General features: G+C 38.6%; 1 protein-coding gene across 8 annotated transcripts in view; it reads right to left on the bottom strand.

Annotated features, from left to right (window-relative positions):
• The window catches only part of DENND1B (DENN domain containing 1B), a 278,187-nt gene that overhangs the window by 175,548 nt on the left and 79,400 nt on the right, over positions 1-23,239 (bottom strand). The window lies entirely within an intron of this gene.

The raw sequence follows: 23,239 nt of genomic DNA, 5'->3' as shown, positions 1-23,239 counted from the left end.
AGAGAGAGTTGGAGGGAGGAATAAAATACATGCAAAGAGCCTTTTGGATCCTTTTAACAAGGATGTTAATTGAAAACTGTACTTTTCTATTGATTAGAAGTGCTCATAAACTCTGGTATTTCCACCGCACTGTGTTCTTGATATGACACACACACACACACACACACACACACACACACACACACACATTCCTGGACTGGCATCCATAGATTATGTGAAAGGTCTAAGACAATACTCTTCAAAAGTTATGTTTCTCTATTCCTACAGGCTTTTGTTTTTATGAAATACCTAATTTCCTTAGGCAAGAAAAATTATCCGGGTTCTCAAAATCCTCTTAATTCTCTAAAATATGTTTTTACATAGAAAGAACACATTGACTAACATGTCAAATGTTAAAAACAGAAATAACAAAAAGAATGATATATTAATAGAATACAAAATTATGAATAGCAAAATACAAGAGGCAATAACACATATATCTGCATATGCCCTAAAAACAACAGGCCTACTACTATACAAATAAACTGACTTGGAAATATACAAATGACTGAAAACAAGGACTAATGCAAATTTACACACTGCGGTTTTTTGGTACTATATCCTGTATCTGCACTAATAAGCATTATGATCAAATTGATCGTGTAAGAGAGAAGAAACTGCTCGTGTTAAGAGTGGTATATTGACTCTCTATCCATGAGGTTACCATTGAGCATTATAAATTGATCAAATAAAAGAGGAAAGGAGCATTTAAGAATCTACTTTAAAAAAAAAAAAAAAAGCTGAAAAGTTTACCTCCTGATGAGAGTTCAGTAACTACAAAGGTCTTAGAATTTCTCTGAAAAAAATCTAAGAGGCAAGGAGACGCACCACTGTTAGGATCGGTACCTGTCTTCCTTGTCCTCATGGCTCCTTCCCCTGCCCTGCACTGAAATGCTGAGGTTCCAGCCAGTCCTCTCCACCGCACTCAGTAAATTATACCTGCCTAGGCAACCTCACCTACACCCACGGATTCAACTACAACTACCGAATGTCTTAGTCCTATAGCTCAGGTATCTCTGTGAACCCCAGGGTTACACCCCCAACTACTTTCTAGTACCAACCTCTGAACGTTCCCCGGACACCGCCAACTCAGAATGAACAACACTGCGGTCACTCCTTCAGTTTTACACTCCTCACCACCCAGAACGGCAGCACCGCCCACCCCGTTACCCAAACAAGCACACGGTAGTTGCCTAGACCTCTCCCTTTCCCTGACCCCCATATACAATCAATCATTCCTCAAATTCTGTTAGTTCAGCTTCATAACCGTCTGTCTCCAGGCCTTCTCAGTGGGACGGCAGAAAGAATTACACGCAAGATAGGAAGGTGCAAGATAACCACTTGGGAGGGTTTTACAAAGCACACTTGAGTGCCTACAGTAGGGGTCTTGGCTGTTTAACTTGGTTTGAATGGCACCTATAACTAAGGAATAAGACTCACTCTATCAGACAAGGGCGCCTACTGCACACAAGCAGTAGTTATCCTCTCACTGGAGAAGCGACACGGTGGTCTCTCGGGGACTGACCCAGCGGCCTCCTCTAGGACTCAGGAGTCCTCCAGCCTCCGGCCCTGCTGTCCGGAGTCTGCGGCTTGGTCCTCAGCCACCTCTACTAGCGGTCACAGAACGAGCTGCCAGAGCTCAGCGGACCACATGAAGACACCGCCGTATCCAGCGAAAGCTTCCTGCGGGCTCCTTCTAGCAGCGAGGAAACCTTTCCCAGGAGGCCCACCGGCTGACTCTCCCGTCGCAGCTGATCAGCCAGAAGGTGGCGGCCACTCCTAGACTAACCACGGGCAGGGCAAAGGTTACCCATGCTTAGCTTAGCCTTAGACTGCTTAGAGAAGTCGGAATTCAAACCCATCCATTTTCCACTGGCCGCAACACCTGTAATTAATTGTAAAGAGGCTTGAGCGAAGCGTCATCTTTAAGACTCCTCGCAGTAATTTTAATTAGATAAGAATTACAGTTCTACCAAAGTTCTCAGGAAAAATATACACGATATTGCATAAGGACAGTTTTCAAATATGCATAAATTTATTCATTTGAATAACACTTTCAGAATCCTTTTGTAAAAAGGGGGCTTTACTTATCAATTTTAATCTAATTTTTCACAAAGGCCACTGATTCCTAAAAAGACGGTTACTTAATTTTGAATATTATCTCCCAAAACAAATGAGAATTCATTAATACCATGTATTCACTCAACCTATTTGTGCTTTACATGGGGGAAAAATCAACTTTTTTTTCTCAAAAGAAATATTCACTTGAGCTACTTAGTGACAAGCAGGTTGCACAGCACACGACAGGGATTCCCAAACTGCACCTGAGCTGCTCCAGGGCACCACGGCACACGCACAGGGGTACTGCGAGATGCTTTAAGTTTCCAAGGAAACACAGCTACACTAACAGGGTGATTACATTGGGATGCATTTTATTAAAAGGTAGAACTACAATTATAACGTAAATTATACAGATAGCCTCTTTAAACATCGTCTTAACTTTCTGAAGTTTTTTAAGCTTGGAGACTCTATTTTAAACTTAGAGCCAAGGAATAACTATCAGAATAATTGAGACCACTGCAGGATTTTTCTCTTGGTTTTACTTTTATGTACTATTTCAATTAGAAGTAAATTTCTCTTTCATCCTTCTTCCTTAATTTAAGGAAAACACCAAGTCTGTGAATTCGGACACTAACAGTGTTTAGATTGTTAACGCTGATCAAGTTATTTTTCACTATCAAAAATTAAGAATGAATTTTTATTGTTGAAAGATTTAAATAACTGCCACGAAGCAAATACATTCGATGTGAAAGGAACCGTATTGGGCTTCCCTGGTGGCGCAGTGGTTGCGCGTCCGCCTGCCGATGCAGGGGAACCGGGTTCGCGCCCCGGTCTGGGAGGATCCCACATGCCGCGGGGCGGCTGGGCCCGTGAGCCATGGCCGCTGGGCCTGCGCGTCCGGAGCCTGTGCTCCGCAACGGGAGAGGCCGCAGCAGAGGGAGGCCCGCATACCACAAAAAAAAAAAAAAAAAAAGGAACCGTATTGTAGAAGTACGAATTTTGAGGAATTTGGTTCTATGTGTATCAGTCAGGTGATGAGAGCTCTGTACTCAACATTAGCTTAATCTAATGCCAATGAAAAAGCCTAGATTCAAAGCAGTACAGCGTGACGTTACCAAAAATACGTATACTGTACTTAACGATTAGATAGGTGGTTTACTTGGCAAATAAAAGGAATAATACATTTCCCTCATTAATTTAAGATAAAGAGAAGAATTCAAAAGGCATGAAAGTATATGTATATAAGCAAATGGGCTTCCAAAGTTTCTTTGTAAAAAATTCTATGCCAACCACCTTCAAATTTTTATGCCTACGTTAACACTCACTTTTAATCAGTGATTTGAATAACAATTATCCAACTCTAAGAAAAAGCCACCTAGGAAGACTCCCTTTCTTCTTCCCTAATAACCATGTAACCTCCCACTCCTTTCAGACTAATATACTTATTCTTTGCCTCACTCACCCCTATTTTAACTAGTAACATTTTCTAGATCAAAGGAAACACCTATATAATAAAATAGAGCACTGCCTATAATATTTATTTGCATTATAGACACTAAGCTACTTAAAAATGAATATCAAACTGCCATTAAATCAAGATAAGTAGAATTAAGATAAGTAGAAAAAAGCCTCAATTTTTAGAGAGAAACAAGTTTTACGCCAGTCAACTGATCCGCTACCATGACCCCAACCCACAGCTAGATGCTGTGGAGAGTAAAGGCAACGTGATTACTAACTTTCAGAGCTACGATGAGACCCCAGAAATAGGCACCGGCACACACCCACGAGGCAGCAGAGCCCAGTGGTCAGTGCACGGTGCTCTGGAGCCAGGAGGTGACACTCAGACCTGACTGTGCCAGCCCCCGGCTAAGCGCCCCCGTCACCACCTCTAGAAAACGTGCCAAAATGATCATCTATCTCGTAGTATTAAGTGAGGATTTACTTGGGATTTATATGAGGATTAAGTTTAAAATCCATGTAAAATGATTAGACAGTGTCAGGTACATAAACCCCACTGACAACTGTTAACTCTTTTATTAATTAGTTACTTATTTTAAAAACTCAAGTGTCATATGAATTCAAATGAAGAAGATACTTATTTATTCAACAAATGTTTACTAAATAACTACAACATTTAAGGTCCTGTGTCCAATGACCCATGCCAAAACATTAACATACTGAGATACAAAATACAAAGTATTATACTGAATAATTTATCTGCCTCCTTGGAAGATGGTTAACATATTTAATTAATATAGGTGCCTATGGATATAGATATAGATTGGAATATATTCAACTATTTCTGTTTAATCAAACACAATAGAAGCAAATCGGTTAACGCTGCAAAATCACACACTGATGTTTTCAGTATGTACAGGAGCTTACTTTGGGCTACCATCCTGGCTACGTCTTTGAATTAAAAATATCTTCAAAGAGTCACGCCAACAGACATTTTTCATTTAAGGGAGGGTTTACTAATAAAATTCTTTTTTCGTGTACTTATTTATTAATGCACTTAATAAGGATTAATTACCAACTCTGCACAAGGCACTGGCCAGCGTGAGGAACGAAGGACTTCCTGCTCCCTTCACCACCTCAAAGGGGGCTTCCCTGCAACTGTCCTGGCGAAGACACTGATAGAGACGCCCTTAGAAAACACATCCTCTTTGTAGCACTGCCCTTGATTACTGAATTATGTTTTCCATTTTCTTTAATTTTAAGTCACTCTTTGTTCTTTAACTTTACCTGGATTTTACATTTTCCGCAGTCTGGATTTTATATTTTCCCCAGTCCTGTGGACTGCCAGACCCTTGGTTCATATTATTTCTCATATTCTTCAGACTAGACCATGTGCAATCTTTCTGTCACTGTATTCATGTAAATATTCTCCATTCATTGGGTAAATCACACATTAAAGAATGTATTTTGCTGTTATGGATGACAAATGAGGTATGACATGTCCCAGAGAAGTAAACTACAATTATCCTTTTTTTTTTTTTTTTTGATCCTGCCTTGAACCTAGTTCAGAACTATGCCTGCACTGCTTGATTTTCCCTAGACAGTGAATCCTACGATAAACCAGATGGGAATCTTGTTTGTCTGATGCTTTAAGAAACAACAGAAACTTTAGTTTTAGAGCATAAATCAGGGACCCTACACTTTAGATGACTATTGTATTCTGGGAGCAACAGTACACATACTAATTATTTCTCTATACCTTGAAGGTCCCTGGAGTCTATAACGTCATCTAGTAGAAATGAGAATCACGGCGTCTTTTAAAAGTTTGGAAAAATCATAACTGACTATTTACCCATTTGGAGGCTTTGTCTGGAAGAACTAAATTATAATTACACAATTATAAAATACAGACTGTTCTATGAAGATTATTTACTTAGGTATAATGTCTAATCAGTACTAACTCATATTTACAAACAACATGAACTTATTTATATGAATAATTAATATGCTTATGGACATTTATGTTTATTCATTTAGCAAATATTTAACGTGTGAATAGCAATCAAAGACAATCACAATGTAATGTAATAAAAGCGTGGGTGGTAAAAGTGAAAAACACCAGGGAGTCTAGAAATCAGACATGTACACCAAATTTAGCAGGGGTGCTTCAGGAGGAGTGTGGTGGAGGTCCCAAGGGAAGAGATCTCATCTACTGCTAAACAGAGAGATACAGAGAGAACAAGAAGTTGGCCCGACTATTGTACAACGAGAGGGAGGTAGAGAGGAGTTAAGGGTGGTTTTCCCATCACAGGAAAGAATATTACACAAAGGTCCAGAAAGGTCTGGAGATGAGAAAGAACACGTACAAAGTCTGGGAGGATGATAAGAGAATGTGGCTTGAGAAATAAGCAGGGGACTGATTCTGTCATAAGGGCTTTAGGCCAATTAAGAAGTTCTGACGTGATGCAAAGAGTAGGGAAACCACCCCTCCTGGTCTGCCCAGAACCCTTTACACGCATCTTCTCGGCACAGTTATCGGTGGCAACCCCTTCTACTCTCAAAAGTGTCCCAGTTATAATTTATCATAACAGATATCAGAACAGTGGTGTCCTGGGGCTGTGGGAGTGGGCTAGCAGGCACAGGAAGTAACCAGGAAGCAGCAAGAGGGAACTTTCTGGAGTGACAGAAATAGTCCGCATCTTTAAAGGAATGTGGGTTACACAGGCGTAGGCATCTGTCAAAACTCATTTCACTGCACACTTGAGATCTGCATTGCACCATATACAAATTATCAGTGAAAAAGTAATAAATAAGTATCTCAGTTTGGACAATAAATCATGGTCACCCAACCTAAGAGAAACAGGGAAGCTTTGAAAGGTTTAAAGCAAGGGAGGGACATGACTGGACTTGAATTTTAGAAAGATCACTCTGACTACAGTTTGTAGAATGGGTTTTAAAAGGACAAGACTGAAGGCTGGAAAATCAAAGAGAAGGCTTTTGCAATCATCGAGGTGAGGAGTGGTGACCTGAAGTTAGACAGTGCAGCAGGAATGCAGAGAAGGTACAAAATTGAGATATAAACAAGAGTAAAAATGGAGGCGTCCAGGAGGTAGCTGGATAAAACGTCTGGTGCTCCAGAGAGAGAATCTGGCCTAGACAGAGACAAAGAAAGGGAATGGCACCGATTAAAAGATATGGAAGTGATAAGAGATAGGACTCTTTTACTGTCTGCTGTTATGGACAATTACTATTGTTCTTCATATTTTTATAGTCGCCTCAACAAGCAACTTTATTATAATATTCCCAAATCATGAAATCACTGTATTTTCTCAAAATCCTGTCTTTATTTTTCCAGTGATTTGTATCAAGATATACGTCATAGAGTACTCAACCACTTCTGGTATTATAATCACAGTATGTCATCAGTCAGTAACCAGAGATCAATGAAGTTAGTAGTGACCCAGAAAGTCCTAGTTGTTATAACTGACATGATCAATCAGAACAAACGAATCTCCAAAATCTTTGACGGTTTATTCAACTCTGGAGTTCTCCTAATGCCTAACCAGTGCCTGGCACATCATGCATGCTCTCAAAAAAAAAAACAAAACTGTTGGCCTCATATGAAATGACACTGTTTTAGCACCATCAGAATCAACCCACCTCAGTAGACGGTTCAAGGAAATGTGATTTAAGAGTCTGCGTGCTTTTTTTCTGATTATTTTCCCAAATAAAGATAGGATAAAATAATTGCTTACTCTGTGACAGGTTCTGACCTAAGCACTTAATACATGTTTATCTCATTTAACCCTTACAACAACCCATGTTTTATTCCCTTTTCTATGTGGAGGGAAAAAAAGAGGTGAAAGAGACTAAGTAATTTGCCCAAAGTCACACAGCTAACAAATGTTAGAGCTGGGATTTGAACTCACAGGCTGAAGCTTCTAACCGTTACTCCCCAAGCCATGCCTTTTTTTTCACTTTGTTTTCATGTAGGGTCCAACATATAATCAGCAGATGCCTGAATCCGATGCCTGCTTGGTCTCTATATGGTAGATATTGTCCATACATATGAAGAGTTAAGGGTATACAATTAATACTTCCGAACCAAAGTTCAGCTTGGCGTATGGAAAAATAAAGGGGGCCTAGATGTGAGGAAATCGCGGGAGAAGAGATGGGATAATATGTCATCACAAATGTGAGTCTTACCTGCTCTGGGTTGTTCTATGCCCTTGAAGTTAAGTCCTGAGGCAAAAAAGCAATGCTGCTTATGTCTTATTTATTACCACTGAAAATATTAGATTTACAGTATAAACATACATCTGATTTCTTTCAAGTAAGACTTACAAGGACTTAAGTAGATTCTTTCTCACAGAGGAGCAAAATACCAAGGAATTAAATTTGAAGCCTATTATTTAAAACCTGAAACAAAATCATCTGTCACTTATCACAACAAGGATCATACCAGAACAAGTAAATAATGCTCAAGTAACACAGGCAGGATGAGGTTAAACAAGGTTAAGAGTAACAGAGGGGCTGAGGATGGAGAGAGCATGCACTGATAATTATCTTAGGCTCAAGAGTAGGAACCTGCAGATCAGGCCAAAGCTGCCTCTACGTGGCGGCAGGTGAGGACGTGGAAAACTGCGGCTCAGATGGTAAACACCCCGGGTCACTGATGCCGTTAGCCATTCTATTCATGAAGTCTGCGAGACATTTTTATCCCCTTCAATTTAAAGCAGGAACTAAGTATTTAGTAATTAATATAAAACCTTCTTCAAATATAGCTAGCAAGCAGGATTAAAAATCAAGAATCTAGGAACTCTGTTCCTTTTTTTGTATTTTTAGGTCATCTTAAATTATACAAGATTTTTCCTTTATTAAAAAATGTACATGCCCATAATTTTTAATATGTCAAATTACAATTAAATTTGCAGCCAGGGCTTCCCTGGTGGCGCAGTGGTTGCGCGTCCGCCTGCCGATGCAGGGGAACCGGGTTCGCGCCCCGGTCTGGGAGGATCCCGCGTGCCGCGGAGCGGCTGGGCCCGTGAGCCATGGCCGCTGAGCCTGCGTGTCCGGAGCCTGTGCTCCGCAACGAGAGAGGCCACAGCAGAGGGAGGCCCGCATACAACAAAAACAAAACAAAACAAAACAAAACAAAACAAAACAAAAAATTTGCAGCCACAAGTGGTCTTTTTTTTTTGAATGGTTTGCTTCGTGAAATTCTAAGTAGAAACATTGTGAGCTATTATTTTGCAAACTTACTCTGCTCCCCACATCACAGAACATCTACCTCTTGGAATAAAAATTTAGTTCACACTCCCTGCTGATGTAATCTTTGGGCTCTTGCTGAGATTTTTAAGAAAAGGTGCCAATCTTGGTCTTAGTTCTTGTAATGCAGAACTCTTTCTATGAGAAATTCAACTGTGAACACTGGTTCTTTTCACACAGAGAAAGCCACCAAACAAGCCTCACCAAATAGCAATGAGTTTTCATCATTCCTAGTCTAGTCCACTTCGGCATAAATGACCTTAAGGAGAACACACAATTTGCTGAGTCTCTTGTCTTTACAATAAAGAGTCTCTTTATTTTACTCAATAAACCAGAAACTACACACACACACACACACACACACACACACACCCACAGAGTGAGAGTTATCTGATAAATTTTCTCAGTTAAGGACGGGTAGTTCTCTTGAATAAATGATCTAATACCTTCTATTTATTCTTTAAAATATATTACTGTATTGGAATATATGAAATATAAGGAGTATATATAAAAAACAGGAGTGACTTACTTGTAAAAGCAGACTAAGGTAAATTCAATAAAGTAGAGGCAACCTTTGGTCAGCTAAAAAGTAGACTAAAATAGTTCTTCCTCTCGCTGAAAACTGTCTTGCAAGTACGATGTAAGTCTATCACTGCTTGCTGTTGAGCCTTCTCAGCTTACAGTCACCAGTGATCACTAATTCCTACGTTTAATAGCTATTTTTCCAGTCTTTCTCATATTTGACCTCTGCAACGTGTAACACTGTACTCACTTAACGCGTGTTTATTCAACGCCGACCAGGTATGAGACATGTGGATTAAAGGCTGACAGTGACCTGCCCCTTGACTGAGGAAGTCAAGGTTTCTGCTCCCGAGCATCCTCCCCAGACGTCTGTCCCCACTTCATCCAGCTCTCCTCCTTGCTCCCCAGGCTATTTCGTGGCGCCTTCTCCACTGGTGTTCCCAGGGTTCCGTCTGCAGCTCTCACCTCTCCACGGGGAATCTAATCTCACTGCTACACAGCACGGATAAAGCCGGGATTCTCCAGCCAGAAGGCGAGGGTCAGAACCCAGTTCAGCTACTCAACAGCTGTGTGAAGCCACATCATACTCCTCTCCTGAACCCCAGCCGGCGGCGTCCAGCCGGAGGCGTCCTACTACTTAGGAGACATCCCTACCAGCTTACCTGGCACGTCCAAAACTGAAAACGTCCTCCCTCAAGACCTCCTCCCAAACGCCTTATTTCTACGCTTTTAAGCTAACTCTTTCCCAATCTCACTTTTCCCAAACTTCAGAATCAGGCAACAGTCTTTCTTTCATTGTATACAAACACATCACAAACTAGTTAAAACCACATGGACCCTGTGTCTGCATTCGCAAAAATGACCACTAGACTGCATTGCTGTCGCTTCTGATCAAACAGGCTAAGGATAAAGACGTATGTTAACGCTTAGTATTAGCTTACCAAGACAAGCTGCAATGTTATCACTTGTCTAGAAAAACACATATGAATAAACGTGTAACTATATATTTGAATAGCTAAGTTATAAAAGTAACAAAAAATAATTGATATTTTAAATGTAATATTCACCATCACATTTAGTTAAAATACTTAACCATATAACAACCATGAAGTTAATTTTCGAAATTAGGTCTATTTAAAGGCCAAACATTAATCAAACATTGTACACTACTTGATATATTTCTATGAAATATCATACCTAACATTATGTCTTTAAGATTTAAAGTCTAACATATGCAAAGTCTATTAAAATGCACATAATTTATCTCACTCAAAATGAAAATATATCTAATAAATAATACTATTCATCTGGCCTCTCCCTTAACATACAAATGCATTCCGTTTCTCCAAAACACAGCAGCTGGGAATGAAAAGAAAGATTTCAAATGATCATTCTCACATCATATTCCATCATCTTTTCTTCAGTTTTCCCTAGCTTTCCTTTGAGTCCCATTCTTTTACAAGGGGTCTCTTTTTAGATCAATCCATATTTCCATAATCCACACTGCTGTTTCCTCCTCTTCTCCCCAGGGTGGACTAACCCCCATATCCAGAACTATGGCTTACAACTGTCATTAAGCCTTATAACAATAACAAGATAACAAAAGAACGGGTGGGGATGAGGCTAGCTGGTACCATATGCTGATCAAGTTCAACATTTTCGGCTAACAGAGGATGTTTTTTAAATTTCAAAATTTTAATTGTGAATTGCTTTCGTATCTACTTATTCTCCCCAACTGTATTTCAGGCTTAAATTTTAAACACTGGTAAACAATCTGGCAATATTACTTTAATAGGGCTTATCTATTAATAATGTACTGAGAGGGGAGAGAAAATGGAAATAGCAAAATAAAAAGGTAAGGTAGCAATTTATGGTTGGCCGCTGATTCTCATAACCCACAAGTTTCACTCAACTTATACCTACTCCTAAAAAAGAAATTTCCCTGAAAGGCATTTTTTAAAGCACCTCACAGTTATAATGATTAAGATTATTGCAAAGTAACATACTCCACGTAAATTAATATTGACTTTATGTCAATTTGAAAGATTTTAATCTCTCCACCAAGTAACATCTGAAAACACGCTACTTTTGCTTCCATCCTTTGGTTCATAGTTAATTAATTTTAACTTCTTTTTAAGCTAAAAATAAAGAAAAATGTGAAATGTAACATTTTGAACTGGTAGAGAGACTTTCATGCCCCTATATTAAATTTAACTTTTTTTCCTCCTGATTTCAGGAGAATTGCTTCTGATTCATCAGCCTATGCTACATCATCTTGAAAAAAATTATTTCCTAACGCTTTCTCTCAAAGATTCAGAAGCCGTTATAGAACTAAATTCCAAAGTGACTTTTATCGAACGTTTAATGCTCAATACAAAGTAAGTTCTTGCGGAAACCACATTTATCTTTTTCAATCTGCATCATCTATTATTACTTAATTTCTATAGGTTGCTGAGTAATGCCAGACCTTCCAGGATTGGTCTAAATTATTTGCATAGTTAGAATATAATAATTTCACTGCTATAAAAATAAGTATAAAACCCCTCACCTCTAAGAGCTCATTAAAGTAAAACCTGTTCACCCTTCAGCAGAAAAATAAGGTCATTTTTTTCAGGAGCTTTCAAATTTTATTATCTAAAATGTATGCAAAAATATTCTTTTCAGTAGGAGTTTGCTAGATTACACAGTTCTGTATTCCAATAAATACCTCAGCTCTAAAGCAAAATTTCTCACTATGTTTTTCCAAATTAGTTTCCCTGTTTGCAATAAAACTTTTAAATTTTAACAGTAGAAAATATAAGACAAGCATGCAGGTAAAATAAGAACATGATCACATTTTGCCTTGAGCTTTCCAGCACTGCATTTACAAAGGAAACAAATCTTGCCTACATGAAGAAAGACAGAAAGATATAATTATTGGTGATGATCTTGGATTTAATTTTAAGCACTTTCCCACATGCTTGCCACTTATGTTTTATTATGATTCTTCTTTTTTTGACACAGGAATGTACAAAAGAGATAACACTGTGTATCTACAAAGCAAATTATAAGAAATAATTTATATTTTAGGCTTAAGATAAATCGTTGATAAAATGGAATATGAAACAAAGTATACAGTCTTGATATGATTATAATTCTCTTAAAATAGCCATCATCTCTCTTTATAAGATTTAATTTCATTAAAAATTAAATCAAAAATACATGTTCATAGATAATGGAAATATTCATAGTGGTAGTAAAATAAAAATTAACCATCACACATCAAAAACTGGTTCAAGACAATTTGTTCTTTCCACTTGGAAAAACAATAGTTGGTACAGAATGCAATTAAATTTTTTTTCTGTGCCTGATATAATCAACTGGTAGTATAAAATGACAGAATCAAATCCAAACAAGCAAAAAGAAAAATCCAGTTTTTAAAAATATCTGTAATTGTTTAAATATTTATTTTGAAAGTATTTAGATTTAATAAATTATTCCCAAATAATTTAGATTTTATGCTTGATGCAAGAAGCATAATTATAAAATGTCCAGCTATCAATTTACTGCAATTTCAAATCATGAAAGACTTTATTTATTGTGACCAAATCCCTTTAAAATTATTAAAAGAAATACTTTTTTGAAATGATGGATGTGTAAAAAATTTTTTTAAATAAAGAACAGGCATTCTTCCTAAACCATGCAGACCAACTACCAGATATTGCTGAACATGAAAACTGTATACAGTGCTGATGAGTATATTTGTTTTGGAATCAGCGAACTAGCTAGTTACCTACAACTACAAAAGACCTACAAAGATACAGCTGAAGGGTAAGATTTAAAATGTTCTTTTATTACTGTAGATTACATAGTTTCTTACTACTATTCGCTCAGAACTGTAATTCAAACTGTTGAATTCCACCAAGTTTTTTTAATTAGTTTCTACCAAGATTTGCTTAATTAATGGAATTTTCATTATTGTTGTAATTTAAAATAATTATGTAATATGTGCACGTTTCTCAGTGCATTACCAATGGCGTTTTTTAGTTACCTAGCATGGAAATCATACTAGTGTGTCAATATATATTGATTTTAAATTTTTTTTAACCTTCAACAGAAATGTGAGAGAGAGAGAAGGTACACACAGGCAGGTACTCGTCAGGAACAAACAGTGGTGGACCTACCAAACCTTCATGCCCGACCCCTCCACCGAGCCGCACCTTTTCATTCACGGTTTGATGAGTCCCTATTATATGTGTCATAACACCAGTCTGAAATCTTTCAAAATTTAATATTCTACACCCTCATATCTATTCTGCTTAGTAGGTTATCTTGCTCCTATTTTTCCAAGAAGGTTGAAATAATCTATAACGAGTTTACTCAACTTCCTTTTATCTATTCAACTAGTCATTCAAAATACATTTATTCAGACCTTATTATGTATGAGCCACTGTGCTAGACGTGGTGACTGAAAAATAAGAAGATACATACAGAGTAGGGGAGATAGAGACATTTGAAAAAAGAAAGAATGAAAATAAAACTGTAAAATATAGAGGTAAATGCAAGAGGCTACACAGAAGTACAGACAGGTTGCCTGGGAGGTCGGGAAAACCTTCAAAGAAGGATTAATTTTCAAGCTAAGGTCTAAGAATAAGTAGAACTCGACCCCCCCCCCCAAAAAAAAAAGGAGAAGAAGAAAACTTTTAATGAGCAGTAAAAACAGAAATGCCACCAAAAATAGAACCGGGATCTAGGAAAACCAGGGCAGGGCATGAAGGGAATTTGACCATGCCCTCCCATTTGCTGAATGCCTACCCTGGAGTTTGATGGAGCCAAGCATATAACTGATAGAATTCAAACTCCAATTTATACTCTCCAAAAAACAAAGTCTTTTATTTAATGCAAGAAATAAAATTCTAACGTCTTTAGCTATCACTCCACATCAATTCCAAATCACAAAATAATTTCATCATTCTGCGCTTCTAATACAATAGGGTGTCACAATCAGTTACCCTAACTATATATGACAGTATCCTCCACTCTTATCCTAAAAGAGGACCAACTCCAGGAATACACTCAGTGGTCGAGGAACAAGGCTTAAAGACACCCTTCCACGCACACCTGCCAAACACCAGCATCGCCACGCGAATATCAGAATGCAAGCAAAACACGCACCCGATGCCACAACTACATTCTCTTCCCAAATATCCTTCGAATGCCCGCGTAGAGACCTGTAAACCACTTTCCCTTTAGTGCTGCCCTCAATGCTGGTCTCTGATCACTCTCAGTCCCGGAAGTAATGAATGAAGATTCACACCCTTCAAGTACACCGCCTGCCCTGCCATTGTTCTGCATGTACCAACTGACAACAATTCGTGGGGAAGCAAGAGACGATAATGCAGTAGGACCAAGGCAGAACATCCAGGAGCAACCTTCCTCTCACATCCCACTACCCCTTTCTCGCAAGTCACGCCGGCATAAGAATGACAATCAAGAAGATTTAAGGGAAAAAGGTACTTTCAACCACCCTGAAACTGGGTCCTCCCAGAACACTGTCTTTTATCAATAAGCCCCTGCCATCAGTCTTCCTTCTTTCTGCTTATCTTAAAGAGGGAGGCACGCCTCACCACTGCCGTCCAAAGCTAAACCCTCCACGTGCAGCTGTGAGGCAATCTTGTGGGAACCGCCGTTACAACCTGCCCATTAGTACTACAGAACAGACAGTAGATTGTGAACAATTTTGTCTCCCCTACTGGACTATGGGGTCCTTCTGAGCTGACAACTTCTTGTATCTATCTTTATTTATCTAGTATTAGAAAAAAATAATGCATAGTGTGTGCAGGTAGTATTTGCCATCTCTGCCACTTCTTGCTACAGAAATTAGTTCTAGCTTCTGTCTTCAATCTCCTTTTAAAAGTGGCTTCTTGCTATTCTATATAAACATGGTCTTCCCTCCTCAAGCCTTTTAATCCTAGAAACTACCAAAATACACTAAACACTGCCATCACCAGCACAATTAGTCTAAACTTACAACTTCCCCTTCCTCACTGACCACTTACCTCTTAGCCTGTTTAAATGTGTGATGTCTTCCTTCCCAGAACATCTACACTGCATAGTGAGTAACTTTCATGGCACATATTACACCCAGCCTTCTGCTGGCATTATACGTAGAAGCAAATATGGTAAAAACAATAAGCAACCTGTGTCCCCCGTTTACAGAGGAGAAAATTGAACCTCAGAGAGTAAAAATGATTTCCTTGAAGTTGTACATTCAAGTTAGAAGTAGAAACAGAATAATAGTTCACTTCTGATTCCCAAACCAATCTTCCTCCCCAATAAGACGACTCCTGGAAGGCAAGGACCACACGTCTTTCTGTTTACAGCCTATGTTGCCAGACCAGTACCTTGCAAAAAAAAAAGAAAGTGTTCTATGAGTATTTTTAAGGCAGCTTTAGGTACATGCTAATTGCCTAGGTTAAGTAAACTTGTTCAATATTTGGCAAAATGTTCACCTCTGATATCATAAAGGTAACAACCAAAAATTTAACTAAAAAGGCCTTGTAAAATACAGCGCTGCTTTTAACAGTGTATCTTTCAGCTTCCTACCTATCTATATTATCTGTTCACTATGTAAAGTATACCTAAAAATATGATCAACATTGTTGGTGTCTGTGAGTCTCTACGTCTAGAATTCAGAAAGGCCTTTGCTTTTCCTGAGTTGGTGTGAAATGGCGCTCTATCTCCACAGAGTATCAACAAACTAGATTATAAAGTCGCACAAATTAAACTCCTGCACGTGGGTGTGTATAGCAGCTTTACTCATAATTGCCAAAACTTGGATGCAATCAAGCTGTGCTTCAGTAGGAACATGGATCAACTGTGGTATTTACGACAATGGAATATTTGTCAGCACGAAAAAGAAGTAAGCTACGAAGCCATAAAGAGACACGGAGGAACTTTAAGGAAACCTGAATGCATATTACTAAGTGAAAGAAGCCAATCTGAAAAGGCTACATACTGTATGGTTTCTCTGTATGATATTCTGGAAAAGGCAAAACTATGGAGACAATAAAAAGATGAGCGGTTGCTAGGGCTGGGGACAGCAGGGAGGAATAACTAGACAGAGCACAGAGAATTTTTAGGGAGTGAAAATACCCATATGCTATTATAATGATGGCTATGTCATTATACATTTGTCTAAACCCACAGACTGTACAACAGCAAGAGCAAACCCTAAGGTAAACTACGGACTTTGGGTCATTATGTATCAGTGTAGGTTCATCCTTGGTAAAGAGCGCACCATCTGGTAAATGATGCTGATAATGCCTGAGGCTATGCCAACGTGGGGCGGGGTAAATGCGAAATCACTGTACTTCCCTCTCAATTTTGTTGTGAACCTTAAGCTGCTCTAAAAAACAAAGTCCTTTACAAAAATTTTAACTAAATTAAAGAAGCGCTATTCTGATTGGCTTATAGAGAGAAATGAGCATAAACTGATTATTCCTAAAAGTCCTATAAAATAAGGAAACTGAACTTCTAATACTTCAGATGGACTAGACTTCAAAAAAATTCTTAGTGAAATCAAATTCACATAATTAAGGAAAATCCTTAGCAAACATCTAGTTTTATCAATTTAGTTTAATAAATATAGCTGGGACTTCTCTGATGTATCAATATTAAGTACAATATAAGCATGCATTCATTCTATTTGGGGTTGTTTTTCCTAAATGTATACAGGTTTGATGAACAAATGGCATACTGTTTAAGGTTACAAAAGGTGTAAATTTCTACTCAACCAAACTGTATCGTTATTCTCATAAGCTTTATTTCAACAGTAACTATATTTTGTAATGTATCTGCTAAAACATAATTTTGAAAACCTTTAGGTAACCAAAATATTGAACTGACATTGAGTTAGTCAAAGTATACTCACTATATTATACATTGTATGATACATTATATATAATGTATCATGAACCTAGATAATTTCTAAGATAGAATACTAAAAACACTGATTACTAAGCATATTTAAGTCTATATACTTTTTATTTTTTGTGTGCTGTGAAAAGCCTACACTTTTGGGTCATTTTAATAAACTTGTTCACTTTGGCCACTATACAGAGATGTAAATGGGAGGTGTGTGGCCTTAGAAAGTGGTATGATGGGTACCATGTCTGGTAGTCTTGTAAAATGCTTGTGCAGGACACAAGGTGCTAAGTTATCTGTCCCCCAAGTGTTTCTTGTTTTTTATTTTTCTGTGAAACAGAAGTTAGTTATTTAGGTTAAAAGTTATGATTAATATGAGTGGTTAAGACTACACTAGGAACAACAGTATCAGATAAATACAACCGTGTGTTCTGTTTTGTTCTTTCAAAGAACAGTTTTATCCTAAAACAGCGATTCTTGGGCTTTTTTTGTTTTTTACCTCTATACTCTTGGGACTTGCTGAGGATGGTGAAGAGCTAGTGTTTATGTAATAACTATTGAAATGTAGTGTATTAGAAATTAAAACTGATAAATGTTTAAAAGATACATGAATTCATTTGAAGATAGCAATCACGGATGCACTACATGTTAACACAAATGACACAATTATGACGGTGATGATTATGAAATTAGTGTGACCTTGCAGATCTCTGAGATACGCCTTGAAGTGTCAGTTTGTTCTCGACTACGACAGAGTACAATGAATAAAACTTAAAATGTTTGGTACTAGCTGACTGAAAAGAAGCCATAAAAATTTTTAAGGTTCACTCAGTTTTGATGGGCTTGCTTCCTTGGATTCCTGATTAACGCTTTCGCCTACAACATGAAAAGTTATCCTCACCTCCGTGTACCTACCTCTGAGACAGCCAGAACTCTGTGTCTTAACAGAACAGTTCTCTGTGCTTGATACTGACTTTACGATGTCTTCTATTATTCGGGCAGAGGGGGGAGGTACGAAAGTTCCTCGTTTACGAAAGAACTATTCAATTGTGTTACCGTCTATATTTACTTTTAAATATTTTATTGTCACTTTGATTAAACAGATAATCAAGTGTTGCTTCTTAGGCACCTATGGACCCCATCTTAATCAAACAGCCAAATCTTCTAACAACTTTTTAAATTTTGCCTTCCCAAACAGATTCTGAAGGCAGAAAAAAATCAAAAACTTTCAGGATATGTTTTCTAACTAAAACTATCTTGGAGATTTCCTAGAGATTCCCTGAAAATCACAGGAATGTGTACTCTTGGCTTATAAAATGAGATGCTAGAAGTAATTCAGTTTGTTTGATATGTTATTATCATAAGAGCTGTCTGATATAACTATTATTATTATTACACAAAAAGCTGGCAAATCAGAAGAGGTGCTTACCCTGCCCTAGGTTAAATTTGTACATGTAAATTTTATGAATATGAACATTTCAGAAATCACATGCTTTATGGGAAGTTTCCAGAGACATGCCAATGCCCCTGGTCTCCAGAATATGCTTTACTCTCCAGGAAAACAAGAGTCAAACTCTTATGAAATAGTTCTGCTGAATTTTCCTATACTTATCAGAATACTGGCAGTGCCTGATGATATTAGGCAACAATAGTATAACATTGCCAGTTATAATTTCAGTTATAATTCCACTTGGTCATAACCTTAGTTCTTTATTTTAAATTCTTTGTACCTTCTAAGCCAGTGGTTCCAAACTGGATATGCACCTTAGACTTACCCTTGAAGTTTTACAGAAGTATATTCGTCTAGGCCCTACTCCAGATATACTGAATCTCTTGACTTGATATTCTGGGTATACTCTTGCTATATTATGCCTCGGGATTATTGTATGTTATATCTCAAGATCTTTCCTCTATACATTTTGTTCACCCATTTTCATAAATCAGGCATAACCTGAACTGGCTCCTTCGAAAACAGGCTTACTTGTTGGTCTTACACACATTTTATCTAAAACTTTTTTTGAATGGCTTTATTATCTTCATTTTTCATACAACTGAAACAAATCTCCTTTTCCATATTTTATTTTTATTATGAACCCTCAGTAGATATTTCACACTTGAAAATAATCATTAATAAATTAACCATAGCCATTAAGTCTCTGTCATCTACGTAAAGTTTACTTTTGTTTCTGATACCCTGAGGACTGCCATAAATAAGCTAGAGGCCACAGCCTGTTTTCAACAAAGAAGGTCAGCCTCAGAGCTTTGTGGAAAGGGGTTGTATCAGGTACTTCAAACTCCTGACACTTCAAAGAACAGACTCTTGGGTACAGGTCTCTGAACTGACATCACTGAGACAACGTTCAGGCCATTCCACTGGACTGAGTCAGGATTTCCAAGGCTCTTTTAGTCAAGAAGCAGAAAGCTTCATGAAACTGCTAAGCCAAGATCCAGCAGAACAATAATTTACTGCACTGTGTTGGATAAACTAATGGAAATTTTATTGTTTGAAATATTGATGCTGTTTTAATGCCCTATTTTCTGGACATACAAGGAAGCCCTTTCCTCTCTTCCTAAGCTGTCTGTAACCCACAATAATTCTGTAAACCCTGCTTCTGTAAACTGAAATATAATGTTTAAATTACATCTAGTTCTCACTGATTCCTTCCCTCCCAGAATTCAGAAGCTCTTACTAAGTCCCTTTACTTTTCATTGCAATATTATTATTTGCATAAGTTTAATAAAAATCTGTCATTCACTTTACCAGGATATAATCGGAAAAACTGACTAACAGCCAAGGCCTTACTTCAAGTGTCCTTTTTGAGAAACATGCTTGTTTAATCGGCCATGTCAAGGCATTTGGAAAGAATAAAGGTTACCTATACTTAAGGAGCCCACAAAGCCCTCCCAGGAAACCTGGCCTAATGCCTGCCTGACAGTGTTAAAGAAGGTCCCCTCCTCACAGCCCAGGAACCTTAGCAAATCTTAAGTTTGAGAGGAATTCACGAATATTACAGGTAGTCCACATAAAATCTGGGAAAGATATTTTCTTGGACTTGGTTTCCTAGCTTTGGGATTATCTAGAAACAGACGCTTTTAAAAGTCTAATCTGAAATTCCTTATAAAAACTTCCAGAAAGAAGTTGATTCTGTAGATATAGTAATTGTTCTACACTGCATGGCCCTGGATATGTAAATTCATGGAGGCTTATCAGCTAAATTAACACTCCTGTCCTGCCTATGTAAATAATCAGGCCAAACCTAATGGGACTTGTGATCTAGAATAATCTTTGTTTGATATTATTCTGCTTGCCGGATACAGAGGAAGACTGCAGGGAAAAACTGTAAAACGTGAAATGGACCGAAGGCTACTGGCTGTCTTCAGTGGAAAACAAGCCATCGTCTGACACCCTCTTTCCAGGGCCCTGCGTTTCTCACTGTCTAAGCTATTCTATAATCCTGCAAGTTGTAGGTAAATGATAGCATCGCAAATGATATTTGTCCACAGACACGTCCGATGGAGGGACAGCTGATGCCCCTCCTCCCTCACCCCCCCATGTAAAAAAAGTCACTGAAAATTTATTACAGTATTCCCGATTTACCTATATAATTGTGATACTTTGAACTCTCCTTTGAATAGGTTATAGCATTCTACTGATGCCCCTGCCAGTTAACGAGTTAAAAAGATAAAACGCTTCCACAAAATAAAATCTTCTATTTGTATAGGAGTCACGATTATATTTTCTTTTAAAAATTATTCTTTAATACTAGTCTCAGAGATCGTTGGTCTAATGGGGTAAATAGAAAGTAAAGAGATGACAGATCTAAGTGTCATAACATGGGAAACATAAAATGCTGAGGGAACTCCGATGAGGTACATCCAATCCAGACCCATGACAAACAAAGGGCTTCTCGGAGGATATGACCTCCGAGCTGAGACCAGAAAGACAAGCAAAGGGGAGAGCAAGGAGGAGACTAGCATTTCAGGCTGAAGGACTCCCATGTTCAAAGGGAGAATGTAAACGGATGGTGGGTACATAAGGGAAACTGTTGTTCGCTATGAAATGCAGACCACTTTTGTATTAGACAACGGGAAAGGGAGACAGAAATATGAGGCTAAAGATATAAACAAAGGCCTTGAACAAAGGGCCTTGATCATGGTAAGAAGGCTGAACTTTATCTTGAAGGTGTCAGTGGGGAGAACTGAGTTCAATAAGCATTTAGTACAGCAGGCTCTGGAGTCACAATGGCTTGGAATAATGGCTCTGCTACTTATTGCTGTGTGACTCCTGCTGTATCAATTAAGTCCTCTGCAGTTCTGTTTCTTCATCTGTAAAATAGGAACTACAGTAGTCCCTTAGGCTCATACGGGTACTATAGGGATTAATTGGGCTAATACAGGTAAAGTAGTTAGAAAACTGCCTAGCACGTTGTAAGGAACCAGTGACAGTAGTGATGTTAGTAGCAGTATTTGCCCTTTAGTGAGATCATTTGTCTTACAGATCATTCTAGCTACACTGTGGAGAATACATTAAATAGGAACAAAAATGGAGGTGAAAAGGAGAGTTAGGAGGATGTGAATTAAGGAAAGGACTCTAGAAATAAAGAGAAATGGACAGATTTACAAGACATAAAAGAGGCGCAAGCAGTAAGATTTGATGACGGAGTACAGCAGCTGAGTGGGGGACACAGAAGTCAAAAATAAACATATAAAAGTCCATGGCTTGAGAAAGAAGCTTAAGTCGGAGCATTCACTGAAATAAGATGCACAAGAACAACTCCTCCACGTCAGGGAACGCAGTAAACCCCAAAACACAAAAAATGCCTACGGAACACAAAAAGAGGACTGCTTCGATAGATCACAGCAGGTAAAGCATCTAAGTTGTATTACAAAGGAAGTACATCAGAGAGATGGAAAACAGCATCTGAGACATACGAAATGGCCCAGAATCATGAAAGGCCTGCAGTTTGTGTGAAAGCAGGAAAAGTACTGCAAGAGTGAAGGGTTAAAGGTAAACAAGAAATATGACCGGGGGTCAGCGCCTCATCATCTTATTTTTCCTATCTAGAAACCAAGCAGATGGACCTAATGGTTTCTATGTGTTGGCCATTACTAGCAGAGGGTGGCCCCGTGGCCCTATGACTTCTGCTGGGAGCCATCCTGAAGATGGCTCTCATGCGACCGTCGAGGAGCCATATTTGCCGCCACAAAGTGTGTCTCTCTGGCAGAAGATTTATTCAGGCTGATTATTTTTAAGAAGCCAAGTCTCGGGAAGTTTTTCTTATTCCCTCCCCGGTAACTGCCTAAAAGAATTTAGAGGGAGGGCCTGTTCCCAGAATAGAGCCATCGCCAGAGATGCCTGCAAAGAAGACGGGCCAGGTGTGGCGGGGGAAGTAGACTAGAGAGGTCAGAGTCCACTCTGTGTCCCCTTGTCCCTGCCCGACCCAGCAAACACGTCTTTACCAAACAATTGCTTCTCCCTCTCCATGTGAACTGCTTTCCTCCCCTTTGAGGTCCCAAACCACGACCTCCAACATCCTCTTTTGTCTTTAGCTGAAGATGGTATTTATGGGGAGGGTTTCAGGCATTCTGGCCGCTTACTAGTCTTCCTGGGTCTCTCCCACGTGTACAAGTTATTAAACTTTTGTTTGATTCTTCTCCTGTTTAATCTGTTTCATGTCAATGTAATTCCTAAGCCAGCCAGAAGGACTTAGGAGGCTAGAGGAAAATTTCTTCTTCCCTGACACTATAAAATTATACATCTTTCTGGAGATCTATAAAGCAGTGAAATTCTCAAACTTGTTATCAAACTATAAAAACAATGCTCTAGGGATTCCCTGGTGGCGCAGTGGTTGCGCGTCCGCCTGCCGATGCAGGAGAACCGGGTTCGCTCCCCGGTCTGGGAGGATCCCACGTGCCGCGGAGCGGCTGGGCCCGTGAGCCATGGCCGCTGAGCCTGCGCGGCCGGAGCCTGTGCTCCGCAACGGGG

This window comes from Physeter macrocephalus, chromosome 4, assembly GCF_002837175.3.
Source record: "Physeter macrocephalus isolate SW-GA chromosome 4, ASM283717v5, whole genome shotgun sequence".
NCBI lineage: Eukaryota > Metazoa > Chordata > Mammalia > Artiodactyla > Physeteridae > Physeter > Physeter macrocephalus.
This window is presented reverse-complemented; position numbering and strand designations above follow the sequence as displayed.